This window comes from Oncorhynchus kisutch, linkage group LG23, assembly GCF_002021735.2.
Source record: "Oncorhynchus kisutch isolate 150728-3 linkage group LG23, Okis_V2, whole genome shotgun sequence".
Taxonomy (NCBI): domain Eukaryota; kingdom Metazoa; phylum Chordata; class Actinopteri; order Salmoniformes; family Salmonidae; genus Oncorhynchus; species Oncorhynchus kisutch.
This window is the reverse complement of record NC_034196.2, coordinates 16,804,280-16,817,180: the sequence shown is the minus strand read 5'-3', so window position 1 is coordinate 16,817,180 and position 12,901 is coordinate 16,804,280. Positions and strand designations below refer to the sequence as shown.

General features: G+C 42.0%; 1 long non-coding RNA gene across 1 annotated transcript; it reads left to right on the top strand.

Annotated features, from left to right (window-relative positions):
• Positions 1–8,800: 8,800 nt before the first annotated feature.
• LOC109868484 (uncharacterized) lies at positions 8,801–11,194 on the top strand. The gene is made up of 3 exons (XR_002251914.2): positions 8,801–8,957; positions 10,022–10,140; positions 10,434–11,194. It is a non-coding gene; the product is annotated as an uncharacterized LOC109868484 (long non-coding RNA).
• The last annotated feature ends 1,707 nt before the right edge of the window (positions 11,195–12,901 follow it).

The window sequence follows — 12,901 nt, the reverse complement described above, 5'->3', positions numbered from 1 at the left end:
TGTAAATGTGCTTCTTGCAGCATTTACCACGCCCTATGGGCAACTTGAACTATACACCCTCGTGGAGCAGGTGCAGAGGATGGTTCTTTACCACGACACAGACTCTGTGGTCTATGTAAGCAAACAGGGTGATTGGAACCCCCCACTTAGCAACTATCTGGGTGGTTTAACAAGTGAACTGGAAGATGGTGATCATATCATAGAGTGGTCATCCTTAAGCCCCAAAAGCTTTTAGGACTAAAAACAATCACGTGGTGTTGAAAGCCAAAGGCGTGACACAAAACTATGAAAATACCTTGTGTGTAAACTTGGAATCAATCACACGCTTAGGGGTTCATAAATGACCGGAATAGTGTATTAGAAATGTTGAACTCCTACAAAAAGTTTGATACAAAGGGGTTTCATCTACGTAATGCCCCACTTACTAAAATATTCTGGGTAGTCTATAACAAGAGATTGCTTTTGCCTGACGGGACCACCTTGCCCTTTGGTTACTGACTTTATGTTACAAACCCTGTGTGTCTTCACCCTCAAGATATAAACGGCTGCTGTAGAAGTTTTGATCCCAGGTTGCAACTATCATTTTCGGCCTTATTCGCAGGCCCATCCAATAGCGGTAAAACTTGTTTTGTAAAAGGTATTTTAGAGAATTCTGAAGATGTATTATCTCAGAAACCTGACAATATTGTGTGGTGCCATAGGTGTGATAAATTGACATTTAGGTGTGATAAATTGAAAGCATATAATGTGTAACCCTCTGTAAAAAATTATTTCTGTCAATAGGTATAATTTTACTGTAATCGCAGCAAAAGGTGGCGCTACAAAGTATTAACTTAAGGGGGCTGAATAATTTTGCACGCCCAATTTTTCAGTTTTTGAGTTGTTAAAAAAGTTTGAAATATCCAATAAATGTCGTTCCACTTCATGATTGTGTCCCACTTGTTGTTGATTCTTCACAAAAAAATACAGTTTTATATCTTTATGTTTGAAGCCTGAAATGTGGCAAAAGGTCGCAAAGTTCAAGGGGGCCGAATACTTTCGCAAGGCACTGTATATCTGAACTGTTCTCAGGAGGGGCACATAACTGTCTCCTACCCTTTGATAGGATATGATGTCGGTATACACATGCATGTATTGTCACATCTGCTCCCGCTCTTCCCTTCCCCTGGCGCTTGAGGGCGGCAGATTACCCTGCATCACACACTCCTGCCATCCATCACTCACACCTGCCCTCCCTCGTCACTCACATCAGCGTTATTGGACTAACCTGGACTCACTTATCACCTGCTAGTTCCTCCCCTATATCTGTCTGTTCCCCAGCTCTGATCCCCACTGTTGGACTGATTGTTTTTTGTCTTAGTTTCTGTTTGCTGAAGCTGTGCGTGTCTCGTCATATGTCCGTTATTTATAAAATGTTACTCCCCGTACCTGCTTCGTCTCTCCAGCAGCAATACATGTGACATGGATATACATAAATATATCCATTTATTGGGATTCATCCCCAACATGTAGGCTAAATTACCACTGGTCTTTATAGCTCCTTCATCATCCCCGGATAGTTGTACACGTTTCTGAATAGGGTTGTAGTTCAATAGTATTTTTATTTGGTTCAGTGTTAGGAGGCTGTTCAACTCAAAGATAATCCTCTTTACAGTTCTATAGAATCCTTTTTTAAGCTTTATAGGTTTAGAGGGTTCAGATGTTCTTTTAAAATAAAAAATCCCGGTCCTTATCCTTGATATTATACCAACTATGGGGGTATGTAATCTCGCTGAGACCTACTTCACAGGCCTCTGCAAAAATCAAACATTTTATAAAACAGTCCGTATAATTATTACACCACTACATATCTAAAATGCAACATTTCTAATACCACCTTGCTTACGTGTGTGTAGAGTGCGTGTACTGACGGGTGTGTGCATGTGGATGTGGGTGTACGTGTGTGTGTCGTCATAGTACGCATTTTTCCACAAGGTGTAGGTTCATCTGTTTTTTTACATGATTTTACTGCTTGCATGAGTTACTTGATGTGGAATAAAGTTCTGTGCAGTGCTAGTCATTTGAACAGACAGCTCGATGCTTTCAGCATGTGAATACCACTCCCAAAGACAAGTAGTGATGCATTCTCTCTTCTACTTTGAGCCATGAGAAATTGACATGCATGTCATTGATGTTAACTCTCCGTGTACATTTAAGGGCCAGCCATACTGCTCTGTTCTGGGCCAACTGTAATTTGCATATGTCCTTTTTTTGTGGCACTTGACCATATAACTGGTCAGTAGTCCAGGTGCGACAAAACTAGGGCCTGTGGGACTTGTTTTGTTGATAGCAATGTCAAGAAAGCAGAACAGTGCTTTATTACGGGCCGACCTCTCCCCATTATAGGCAGCATTCACACTGAGCTAAAGGCTAGAGCTGCCGCTTTCAAGGAGCGGGACTCTAACCTGGAAGCTTATAAGAAATCCCGCTATACCCTCAGACGAACCATCAAACAGGCAAAGCGCCAATACAGGACTACGATCGAGTCATACCACACCGGCTCTGACGCTAGTCAGATGTGACAGGGACTGCAAACCATTACAGATGACAAAGGGAAGCACAGCCGAGAGCTGCCCAGTGGCGCAGACCTACCGGACAAGCTAAACTACTTCTATGCTCGCTTCGAGGCAAATAACACAAAGATCCATGAGAGCAACAGCTGTACCGGAAGACTGTGTGATCACGCTCTCCACAGCCGATGTAGGTAAGACCTTTAGACAGGTCAACATTTACAAGGGCGCTGGGCCAGATGGATTACCAGGATGTGTACTGCGAGCATGTGCTGACCAACTAGCAAGTGTCTTCACTGACATTTTCAACCTCTCCCTGTCCGAGTCTGTAATACCAACATGTTTTAAGCAGACCTCCATAGTACCTGTGCCCAAGAACACTAAGGTAACATGTCTAAATAACTACCAACCTGTAGCACTCATGTCTGTAGCCATGAAGTGCTTTGAAAGGCTGGTCATGGCTCAAACCACCACCATAATCTCAAAAACCCTAGACCCACTCCAATTTGCATACCGCCCCAACAGATCCACAGATGCAGTCTCTATTGCACTCCACACTGCCCTTTCGTACCTGGACAAAAAGGAACACCTATGTGAGAATGCTATTCATTGACTACAGCTCAGCGTTCAACACCATAGTGCCCTCAAAGCTCATCAATAAGCTAAGAACCCTGGGACTAAACTCCTCCCTCTGCAACTGGATCCTGGACTTCCTGACGGACCGCCCCCAGGTGGTAAGGGTAGGTAACAACACATCCGCCTCACTGATCCTCAAGACGGGCCCCTCGGGGGTGCGTGCTCAGCCCTCTCCTGTACTCCCTGTTCACTCATGACTGCACGGCCAGGCACGACTCCAACACCATCATTAAATTAGCTGATGACACAGTGGTAGGCCTGATCACCGACAACGACGAGACAGCCTATAAGGAGGTCAGAGACCTGGCCGTGTGGTGCCAGGACAACAACCTCTCCCTCAACATGTCCAAGTCAAAGGAGATGATTGTGGACGACAGGAAAAAGAGGACTGCGCACGTCCCCATTCTCATTGAAGGGGCTGCAATGGAGCAGGTTGAGAGCTTCAAGTTCCTTGGTGTCCACATCACCAACAAACTAACATGGTCCAAGCACACAATGACAGTCGTGAAGCGGGCACGACAAAACCTATTCCCCGTCAGGAGACTGAAAAGATTTGGCATGGGTCCTCAGATCCACAAAATGTTCTACAGCTGCAACATCGAGAGCATCCTGACTTTTTGCATCACTGCCTGGTATGGCAACTGCTCTGCCTCCGACCGCAAGGCACTACAGAGGGTAGTGCGTACGGCCCAGTACATCACTGGTGCAAAGCTTCCTGCCATCCAGGACCTCTATACCAGGCGGTGTCAGAGGAAGGCCCTAAAAATTGTCAACAACTCCAGCCACCCCAGCATAGACTGTTCTCTCTGCTACCACACGGCAAGCAGTACCAGAGCACGAAGTCTAGGTCCAAGAGGCTTCTAAACAGCTTCTACCCCCAAGCCGTAAGACTCCTGAACATCTAGTCAAATGACTACCCCGACTATTCACATTGCCCAGCTCCCCTCTCCACACCACTGCTCCTCTCTGTTGTCATCTATGCATAGTCACTCCAATTAACTCAACCTACATGTACATATTACCTCAACTAACCGGTGCCCCCGCACATTGACTCTGTACCGGCACCCCCTGTGTATATTGTTCTTTTTTAATGCTCCTCTTTAATTACTTGTTACTTTTCTCTTATTCTTATCCGTATTTTTTGAAACTGCACTGTCTGTTAGGGGCTCGTAAGTTAGCATTTCACTGTAAAGTCTATACCTGTTGTATTCAGCGCATGTGACAAATTTGCTTTGATCTTAGCTACCGTTGCATCAATATGTTCACACCATGACAGTTTACAAATCAGGGGTACACCAAGCGCTTTAGTCTCTGATGCAGAGAGATTGAGTTAAATGCGGAAGACACATTTTGGTTGAATGCCTCAGTTGTGTAACTGACTAGGTATCCCCTTTCCTTTCCTTCCTCAACTTGCTCAATTTCCATTCATTACAATATTTAGTTGAGGTTTAGGGTTTCATTAATGATTTGTCCCAAATACAATGCTTTTAGTCTTTGAAATATTTAGGACTAGCTTATTACTTGCCACCAATTCTTAAACTGACTGCAGGTCTTTGTTTTAAGTTTTGCAGTGATTTCACATGCTGTGGTAGCTGATGTGTATGATGTAGTGTCATCAGAATTCATAGACACAGGCTTTACTCAGTGCCAGGTCATTAGTAAAGATTGAAAAAACAAAGGGGCCTAATGAGCCACCATAGGGAATGCCAGACTCTACCTGGATAATGTTGAAGAGGCTTCCATTAAAAAAAAAACCTCTGCTTTCTTGTCACACCCTGACCTTAGATAACTCTGCTTTTCTATATATTTTGGTTAGGTCAGGATGTGACTAGGGTGGGTACTCGAGTGTTGTATGTCTAGGGTTTTGTATGTCTAGGGTTGTTGTATGTCTAGGGTTTTGTATGTCTAGGGTTGTTGTAGGTCTAGGGGTTTTTGTATTTCTATGTTGGTCTGATATGGTTCCCAATCAGAGACAGCTGTTTATCGTTGTCTCTGATTGGGGATCATATTTAGGCAGCCCTGTTGCCCACTTTCTGGTGTGGGATCTTGTCTATGTGTAGTTGCCTGTCAGCAATCGGTTGTATAGCATCACATTTCGTTTTGTTATTTTGTTCAGTGTTCATTCTTTAAATAAATAAGAATGTGACTCCCTATATGATTACACAGGAGGCAGGTGATCCCTGTGGATTTGATATGGCCCCTTTTCATTAAATGAACCTACACCTAATAGTGGACTCGTTCAGCTCCCTCTTGCTGTGTGTCATTGCCTAGATATTCTAGTTTTGTTTGGCAAAAATAACATATGCAGTGAAATATATAGTTTAGGTCTATGCTAATTTTGTTAATGTATTTTAGCAACAACAAACACATTTGCAAACGCGAGGGCCGGCTCCAGGAATAAGGTTTCCCTTAGTCGGGGTCTCAACTTACTGTTGAGAGTTAAAAGAGTAGAATACACAAAGTGCAATTTTCAAAATGTGGTTGTGCATCAGCAGTTTCTCTTATTAGGTCGGTCTCTGACAATCAAATCAAATTTTATTGGTCACATACACATGGTTAGCAGATGTTAATGCGAGTGTAGCGAAATGCTTGTGCTTCTAGTTCCGTCAGTGCAGTAATATATAACAAGCAATCTAACAATTCCCCATCCACACATAAATCTAAAGGGATGAAATAAGAATATGTACATATAAATATATGGATGAATGATGGCCGAGCAGCATAGGCAAGGTGCAAAGATGGTATAAGGTACAGTATATACATATGAGATGAGTAAAGTAAGATATGTAAACATTATTAAAGTGGCATTGTAAAGTGGCCAGTGATTTCAGTCTCTATGTAGGCAGCAGCATATCTGAGTTAGTGATTGCTGTTTAGCAGTCTGATGGCCTTGAGGTAGAAGCTGTTTTTCAGTCGATTGGTCCCAGCTTTGATGCACCTGTACTGACCTCGCCTTCTGGGTGGTAGCGGGGTGAACAGGCAGTGGCTCGGGTGGTTGTTGTCCTTGATGAGCTTTTTGGCCTTCCTGTGACATCGGATGCTGTAGGTGTCTTGGAGAGCAGGTAGTTTGCCCCCGGAGTGATGCGTTGTTCAGACCGCACAACCTTCTGAAGACATCAAAACTATGAAATAACACATGGAATCATGTAGTAAGCCACAAATCAACATGTGTTATTTGAGATTCTTCAAAGTAGCCACCCTTTGCCTTGATGACATCTTTGCACACATCTTTGCAATCTCTCAACCAGCTTCATGAGGTAGACACCTGCAATGGATTTTAATTAACAGGTGTGCCTTAAAAGTTCATGTGTGTGTAATCCTTCTTAATGCATTTGAGTCGATCAGTTGTGTTGTGACAAAGTAGGGGTGATATACAGAAGTTAGCCCTATTTGGTAAAAGACCAAGTCCATATTATGGCAAGAACAGCTCAAATAAGCAAAGAAAAACAGTCCATTCTTTCTTTAAGACATGCAGGTCAGGCACTGTCACTGGTGTAGGTCCGAGGCACGTAGTCCATGGCAGTCCCGAGGCGCTCCAGGCACGCGTCGTGGTGGTGGAGCTTTGCTCCTACAGCCGAGAGGTCGGAATATCCTGCTGCTTCCTGTTTTCTTGGGTCGGTCATTCTATCACTGGTGTAGAGAGGAGTAGGCAGGAGGCAGTCGCAGGTTTAGAACTACTGAGTTTATTTAAGCACCATAGATCAAAGCTGGATGAAACCTAAATGCTGTTGTGCTCAAAATATATCTCCATAAACAAAAAGGCACAGGGCGATCCCAAAGTGCAAAATATAATATACTCAGGAAATAGTAGGAGAGATTCCTCTCAGGAAAACAAGTCATATTTACAATGACCAACAAAGACAAATGGCAGAGGGAGTATATATAGAGTGGGGATTGGAACCAGGTGTGTGTAATGATGACGAGACAGCCGGGGTTGATGAGTGAAGGGCGTTTGCCAGCAGTAGGTTCGGCAGTAGCTAGAAGGCCGGCGACACTGAAAGCCTGAGCTGGACAGGAGGTGGAGCCAAAGCGAAGACTGGTGTAACAGTCAATCCAGAAAATTTCAAGAACTTTGAAAGTTTCTTCGAGTGCAGTCGCAAAAACCATCACGGACTATGATGAAACTGGCTCTCATGAGGACCGCCACAGGAAAGGAAGACCCAGAGTTACCTCTGCTGCCTTGGATAAATTCATTAGAGTTACCAGCCTCAGAAATTGCAGTCCAAATAAATGCTTCACAGAGTGACGAGTGACAGACACATCTCAACATCAACTGGAGGATCAGGCCTTCATGGTCGAATTGCTGCAAAGAAATCAATACTGAAGGACAACAATAAGTAGAAGAGACTTGCTTTGGCCAAGATACACAAGAAATGGACATTAGACCGGTGGAAATCTGTCCTTTGGTCTGATGAGTTCAAATGTGAGATTTTTAGTCCCAACTGCCGTGTCTTTGTGAGACGCAGAGTAGGGGAACGGTCGCTCTCCGCATGTGTGTTTCCCACTGTGAAGCATGGAGGAGGAGGTGTAATGTGCTTTGCTGGTGACACTGTCAGTGATTTATTTAGAATTCAAGGCACACTTAACCAGCATGGTTACCACAGCATTCTGCAGCAATATGCCATCCCATCTGGTTTGCGCTTAGTGGGACTATCATTTGTTTTTCAACAGGACAACACACCTCCAGGCTTGGCAAGGGCTATTTGACCAATAAGGAGAGTGATGGGGTGCTGCATCAGACGACCTGGCCTCCACAATCACCCAACCTCAACCCAATTGAGATGGTTTGGGATGAGTTGGACTGCAGAGTGAAGAAAAAGCAGCCAACAAGTGCTCAGCATATGTGGGAACCCCGTTCAAGACTGTTGGAAAAGCATTCCAAGAGAAGCTGGTTGAGGGAATGCCAAGAGTGTGCAAATCTGTCATCAAGGCAAAGGGTGGCTACTTTGAAGAAGCAATTTTTTGGTTACTACATGATTCCATAAGTTTTTAATTCACAGTTTGGATGTCTTCACTATTATTCTACAATGTAGAAAATGGTCAAATAAAGAAAAACCCTTGACTGGTACTTTAAGTCTTGGCAAAATGGGTTGAGTTGCAGGAAACTAGCTATAAAACTGCTCAACTCCCCTCCGCCCTATAACAAAATATAAAGAATTGCAGAAAGCTTGCTTTAAAATTGCAACATTTTCTCTAATCCATATGGGAAAATGTGTAGAATTGCAGTTGTTGTTGTAAACCTATACAGGAATACAACCACATATGGTTGTTAATTAGAACTCAAAAACGAGATATGCATTCAATTTCGACAGTCTAAGTTGCATGTCCTTTGAGTTCTTATTAACAACCATATGTGGTTGTATTCCTGTATAGGTTTACAACATCAACTAACAGCACTGATAGGCTCACGCCCCGATCACACCAATAGTGTTCCAACATCATCTGGATATGTGTGCAGCAACAGTTCAAAATTATCCTTCTGCCTCCATTTCTGTCAAGCCATATACACGTAGTTCGACGAATACGTTCCATAAATCCAACGGACGCACCACACACAACTGCCTCTGCAATGCTGCAAGGCCAACACAGCGTTCCATTTGAAACATATACCCAAACGCCATTGACAATCGGTGTGATAGAGACGTAATGCATCAGAAAGCGAAAGTGAAAATAGTCTTCTGTAGTTTCCTTCTAAACTTTTGTAACTTTAAAAGAGAAGAGAACATTCATACAAAGGTAGCCTACATCTCCCGAGCTAGAACATCAACCTTGGTAAGGCGATGTTTGAGATATTTTCCAATAGAACGTGTTAATTTGTGTGCGATTTGAATTCGTTTGGAATATAATCAGAATATGATCGAAAATCTGAGTGACGGAGTGGGATTGCTTTTTCCTGACCTTGTAAACTGGCATAATGCAATGAACAGTGCGTAATTTGACAAATAAATGTGTTTGACTTGCATTGTATATTTATGTTCTTAACGACATTTAGCAGTTATGTAATGTCCTATACTGTAATCGGTAGAGAGAAACAACCTGGTTTCAGAGCATTTCATATTATTCTGAATATATAAATCTGAGGGAATTCATTTACTGTGATATGCTATGTTTGGTATGGTTACATAAGACAAATGGTTACTTAAATTTGGCAAAAACTTAACCCGTTTAGATACCCTTCACCCAATCCTAACCATAACCCTTTAACCTAACTCCTAAACTTTAAAACATATTTTTTTCACCTTTATTTAACTAGGCAAGTCAGTTAAGAACACATTCTTATTTGCAATGACGGCCTACCCCGGACAATGCTGGGCCAAATGTGATACAGCCTGGATTTAGTTACAAAATTACAATTGAACCCTAACCGTAACTCCTAGTCTAGCTAATGTTCGCAAACGACCTAATATTAGCCACCTAGCTAGAATTCGTAACATATCATACGTTTTGGAAATTTGTAACATATTGTAAGTTTAGCAAATCCATAACATATAATTCATTGTATTTCGTAACATATAATACGAAATGGACATACACAAATTAATACATACCATACAAAACACAACATATTGTACTAAATGGAGTGTCTCGGTTTACATACAGAATAATACAAAATGCTACGAGACCAGGTTGAGAGACAATGCTTAACGTAGGCTGAGTAGATGTTTGTAGATCAAATCAGCAATCATATTCTGTCTACATGAGACGTGACTCAAATTGGCTGTATGCTGTCTCCATATCTGTATTCCTTGATAGGTTTAGGACTTCAGTCAACTTTACAAAATGAAATAGATCATGTTTTCCCTCATATTCAAAATGTTCTGTGTCTAATGACATAGAATGGCATCTGGTCCGGAATCTGGGTCTTCTTCTGGCCAACCCTTCAACATCTCAGCCAATAATGTCAACGCTCCCATAATGACTGGTAACACCATTGGGGCAATCCATTATCATACAGGTGATGACGGGTAGTGTAAAATCTACACTTTTCACACAATGATTTTGCACAAAATAAGTAAACTGAGAATTGCACTCATATGAGACAAAAGTTCAATTATTGACAAATATTGACATAAAACATTCACACTCAATCGTACCAATCATACCAATCATACCAATCGTACCAATCGTACCAATCGTACCAATCATACCAATCGGTACGATTGCATACGGCAGCTAGAATGATTTCCATTTGACTCATCACTACCTCTATGGATATTTATTATAACAGTGAGTCCTCTTCTCTTGCAGGCCCTTTGTCTGCGGCACCCCAGCACACCAGCCCCTCCGGCCCCATGATGTCATCAGTTCATGATTTCCTGAAAACACACAAGAATGATCTGGAGAACAGGATGGGCAACCTTCGTCCCATCCTCAGCAATCTCATAGACCTTGGGGTTCTGAGTGAGGAGGATAGAGAGGAGATAGAGATCAAAACCACACGGACCAAGAAAAATGAAGCTCTGCTGACCATGGTTATTAACAAGGGGAAAACTGCACAGGAACATTTTTACCAGGCCCTGAAAAAAGCAGACCGTTACTTGGTGAAAGACCTAGAGGGATAAACTACCTCCTGATACACTGCTGTATCCATAATTGCCTATTCCATTCCGTTATGAAATAAGACCAAATGTTTACAAATAAATCATCCAAATTAGGATAGTTTATTTAAATTCCATTATAACATGATTTAGAAAGGTAATTCCAACGACATTATCTTATCTGTCATACCATGAATCAATACAATTTATCTTTGTATGTTCTTGTGTCTAGGGTTGATGTGGCCCTAGCTGCACTGCAGATATATTTTGATTTGGTGTTACACTTTTTCATTACATGAACCTAGGCCTAATACTGGTCTCCTTCAGCTCCCTCCTGCTGTGTGTTGTTGCTTACATTTTCTTGTCTTATTTGGCAATAATAATGTATGCTGTAGAAAGTATTCACACCTTTTGACTTTTTTCCACATGATCTTGTGTTCCAAAGTGGAATTAAAATGGATGTAATAGTAATTTTTGGTCAACGATCTACACAAAAGGCCAGGCAACAGCTCTCAGTTTAGAGACCTATATGTTTGTGTGGGCTCTGGTATGATTTCCAAACCGTAGGGATCAAGGTAAGGATCATCTTTGGTGACAAACAACCCCACTCTGTATAGAATTGGTCCCCATTTCAACACTTTAATAATGCCACTTTAATACTGTTTACATATCTTGCATTATACTATCTACTGCATCTTGCCTATGCCGCTCTGTCATTGCTCATCCATATATTTATATGTATATATTCTTATCCCATTCCTTTCCTTAGATTTGTGTGTATTAGGTAGTTGGTAGTTGTAGGTAGTTGTGGAATTGTTCAATTACATGTTAGATATTGCTGCACTGTCGGAACTAGAAGCACAAGCATTTCACTACACTCGCAATAACATCTGCAAACCCATGTGTATGATCTTTTTCACTGATATTGATTTCAAATCAAATCATATCCAATTTTATTGGTCACATACACATGGTTCGCAGATGTTATTGCGAGTGTAGTGAAATGCTTGTGCTTCTAGTTCCGACAGTGCAGCAATATCTAACATGTAATTCCACAACAACTACCTAATAGACACAAATCTTAGTAAAGGAATGGATGTTGATATTGACTGAGATGATGAACTGTAGTTACTAAATTGCCCACTAGATGAAGGGCTTTACCACCATGTTGAGCTTGGTAGTAGCGAATGCTCCAGTATCAGCAACTTCTGATGTTATTGGCTGACTATTGAGATGATGAACTGTAGTTACTAAATTCTCCACTAGATGGAGTGCTTTACCACCATGTTGAGCTTGGCTGTAGCGAACGCTCCAGTATCAGCAACTTCTGATGTTATTGGCTGACTATTGAGATGATGAATTTAGTGACCTTTGAGAGATTTATTTTTAATTTAAATATTTTTTTATATATTATTATTTTTTATTTTATTTTATTTTTTTAATCCATTATTTTACCAGGTAAATTGACTGAGAACACGTTCTCATTTACAGCAACGACCTGGGGAATAGTTACAGGGGAGAGGAGGGGGATGAATGAGCCAATCGTAAACTGGGGATTATGGTTTGAGGGCCAGATTGGGAATTTTGCCAGGACATCACTCAGGACATCTCTCCTAACTGGCCACATTGATTACCCATGGGCACCTTTGAGGGCCTGGTCCATCATAGACTTGGCAGGAGCAGGCAGAGAAACATGGCACCCATTCAAAATGGGATGATATGCTTACATTTTCACATTCAGCACATGCACATGCACATGGTGTAGTGACGTCCTAACCTGGCACTTTAGTGAACCCACTGTTTTCCCTTATCTGTTAAAAGACTACATAGAGAGGGTGTACATTTGATGGAAATATAAGCTTTTGAAAATAGTATAGCTATTATAATCAACAGGCTACTGCAGGCGTGAGAGAGTAGTCAGCTGTTTTCCCTCTCCTGATGATAACCTGGTGACAGACTACGGTGACCTGCAGTTTTTCTGCCTGCCTTTGTGGGAAGATGTTGGTACGAGGGACAGGGAAAGCAGGAGTGGAGAGAGGGAGGGTGAAAGAAGCTGAAAGAGGGTTGGGGAATGAGAGAGAGAGATTATTCATCAATGTTTTATATAGTTCTATACGAGGCATAAAGTGGAGAGCAACTCCCCTGGCAGCAGGAGAAGAGAGGATCCTGGGAGACTTT